Genomic DNA, 3,689 nt, shown 5'->3' with positions numbered 1-3,689 from the left:
TTTTTTTGCTGTCAGCGCTTCACAAAAAATTGTTGCTTCACTGTCTTCTGACTTCTGGAACTTCGAATGGGGAGCCCGCTGTTATTCTTATCTCTTCTCTCTTTTCTGCTCTTTTAATATGTTTTTTGCCTGTCGCCAGGTTTTACAGATTTGATTGTTATATACCTTGGGATGGTTCCCTTTAAGTTAATTTTGCTTGACCTTCTTGGATTTTCGGGTTTATAGATTTCGTCGAATTTGGAAAACATTCAATTTAGTCGTTATTTCTTCAAATATCTTTTCTGTCACTTGCTCTTCTCCTGGGACACCACACATGTGAGTTAGACCAGTCGATACGGTCCCACAGTTACTGACACTCTGGATTTTTTTTTTTTTGTCCTTTTACTGTTTCATTTTGAATAGTGTCTCCTGCTTTATATTCACATTAATTTATTCTTTCCTCTGTAGCGCCTCATTTGACGTTCACCCAACCAGAGTCTTTTTTTGTTGTTGTTTCAGATATTTTATTTCTCACCTCTAGGGGCTGCATTTGGATCTCTTGCCTCATCATGCTCATGTTTTCCTATACCTACTCAACATACGGGAGCTATTTATGATAGCCATTTCATGACCCTCATCTCTCATTTATGGCTCCGTTCCTATTGAGTAATCTTCCTCATGCTCCTTTGTTTGTCTGGTAACTTTTGTTGGACAAAGGGCATTGAAAAGTTTTGTTCTCCAGTGCTAGATTTTTGGACTCCATTACTAGTTTTGAATTTTATTCTATTGCTTAGTTAAATTACTTGGAATCAGTTAGATATTTCTGAGGCTTACTCTTAAGATTTGTTAGGGCCGCTTTAGTGCAACTTTTAGCCTACAGCTAATGTCCAGACAAGTAGCCCCACTACTTATACAATACTCTCTGAGGATGGTGCCCGATGCCCCAAGTGTCACAAGCTCAGGGAATCCTTCTGCCTACTACTTTCTGGTGAATCCCTTCCTGGACTCAGATACTTTTTTTTCAAATACTCACAAGTCAACACTCAGCCAGAGATTTAAAGGCTCTTCTCCCGCAGTCCTCAGAATTCTCACTCTCTCTTTGTAGCTCTTTCTTCTCTCATGTTTTGTCCTGAAAATTTTAGCCACTTTGGTCTTCCCAAACTTCAGTCTCTTTTTCCTCAACTCGGGAAGACCACTGGGTTCTGTTTGGGTTCACCTTTTTGTCCCACAGCCTGGAAACTGCTTCCAGTCCATGAGCTGGGGAAAATCGAAGGCAAATTTTGTTTGTATCCCACCTCTCAAGGAGTGTATATTTTTAGCTCTCCACTTTCTGCAAAATGCTATTTCACATAATTTAACCATCTTCTAGTTATTCAAGGCAGGAGGGTCTTTGTTAATCCGTGTTGGCCAGAAATGTTTGGTTATTTGTTTTGGATACTATAAAATATTTTCATAAAGTCACCTATTAATTTTTAAAATTTTACTTCATCGAAAGAAGGAAAGAGACACTATTATAATCACAGAAGCAATAGCGGAGTTCTATTTGATATCTCTAACTTTAACTCATAGTAACTGAAGTATAAAATTCTCATGGGGAAATTAAGTTAATAAACCATCACCTTTTCTTAGTGTTACCAGCCAAGTTTTGTAAACCAGCAGTGAGTCCTTCAAGCTCCATGAATTTGGTTATAATTTCTGCTCCGTAGGAATCTGTTTCAGGTTACTGAGGCTCTAGCTTCTGTTTCCCCTTGAGCTATGTAAGTATAATTTTAGGCAACTTAGAACTGAAAATGAGCTCTCTGATCTCGCTGTAGTGATTGGCTAGGTTAACCCAAAATCTAAAAGTGCTGGCAACCCAGTAACTTTATTTTGGAGACCATATAACAAACAGCCAAGATTACTTAGATCAACAACAACAGGGAAGTGATTTTAGAGTTCTAGGTATATTGAATTTCTGGGATGGGGTTTTGCAATGAACTTGGAAAATTCTCACACACATTTGATTTTTTCATACTTCATATAAGGGTTATTTTCATTTAAATATAATTCTGAATTCTGAATCAGTATCTATTACCAATGTAGCATTATTACTAAGGTAACTGCTACCTTAGCATTATTACTAAGGTAACTGCTACATTAGTAATAATGTTACATTGGTAATAGATACTGATTTCATGTTGTTCTCTTAATCCACTAACTACTACCACAATCATCATGCTTGCACGGCCCCCTTGCATCCCAAATATTGTATTCCTACTAACAAAAAGGCTTTTGTGACATCAAAGTCCTTCAGAAATTAATTTTGGCATAACTCCTTTACTCCTTCCAAGTTACTTTGAAACTTTTATTATTTCTCTCAAATCATAAATGTAGTTTTTTTTTTTTTTTGGAAAAAAAATTCTCTCATTTCTCTTGGAAGCATTTTTTTTTTTAAGGTTTATAACACTCAGAATTCGCTAAAGACATGACAATATAAATTTATACCAACGTCTACAAATGACTTGACTTAGTGGCCACTTGTATCATTGAAGAATTACTTAATAAACCATCCAACAATTGTTATGTCCATCCAGGAATTAATTACTATTTTCTAGTCATTTGTTGATATTGCTTCAGCTAGCTTTAGGCGCTTTTAATAATACCCATAACACCTCATGCATGTCCCAGTAGCGGCCCTGTTTCCACCAAGTTCCTGAATGATCGTGACCATGTTTCACGATCGCCTTATTGGTCCAAATCCACTAGTCTAGCCCTTTACCTCCCAGAGCTCAAGCCTAAGGCTCTGGGTAGAAACCAGTGCTGAGCATGTGCTGCCCCCTAGTCTGGCCTGGATCTTCGGAGTTGATTGGATGTTATTTTAAAGGGCGGTTTTGAGGTATCTGTAACTTCTTCCTCCCTCTCCTCCTCAGGCACCCCTCCTTTCCACAGATAATGGGGAGATGATTGTGTAAAGAACAGCCTGCCCCACAGCTGTGTGTTTGGATGGAGCCACCGCAAAGGTCGCTATGGAATGCTGTGCTTCCGGTGTCCGGCACACAGTCCCTCACCAAAGGATGACCCGTGCAGCGAATTCTGTTCCAGTTCTCACGCTTACCCACCTCCTGTTCTTATCTTAACTTTTGGCTGAAATCTAAAAGTGTAAAAGTGCCCAGGTTAAGCTTGTTTCAAATATTAAACGGAGAGGGATATGAATTACTTTCAGTAACATCAATATGAAATGCCGAAGGCATAGATACTCTATAATGAATTACACGAGCAATACACAGAGCCAGCTTAATGAAGTAAAAGACAGAGCTATACATCCCTACGAATTTATGCAAGTGAACACATAGCCGTGATTTACAAGTCATGAAAAAAAGATCGAACTTCACAGCTCTGATCGCAGACGTTCCTCGGAGGTCGTTCCTGCGAGACTCAGTAATGCGTGTATTGCAAAGCGATCATGCAGTCATATAAACGATTATGGAACCTCTGGAAGAAAGGAAAGATAAAAAATCAGACGAAAAATGGGCAAAGGAATGAGTCTGTAGCTGGAGAAACCTCATCTTGTGTCATGATGTAGCACGGGCTGCGATTCATGCAGAAAATTCTTCGTCCCTCCTTCGTCGTACGGATTTGCTCCTGGTTCTGTTGGGTTGATGGTATCAGACTGCTAAACAAACAAACAAACAAAACAAAACAGGATACGGCCAGGGCCCGGGGAAAGCTCC

This window comes from Pteropus vampyrus, unplaced genomic scaffold (genome assembly GCF_000151845.1).
Source record: "Pteropus vampyrus isolate Shadow unplaced genomic scaffold, Pvam_2.0 Scaffold204, whole genome shotgun sequence".
In the NCBI taxonomy this organism is placed as follows: domain Eukaryota; kingdom Metazoa; phylum Chordata; class Mammalia; order Chiroptera; family Pteropodidae; genus Pteropus; species Pteropus vampyrus.
The sequence above is the reverse complement of the archived record's forward strand: the minus strand, read 5'-3'. Positions refer to the sequence as shown.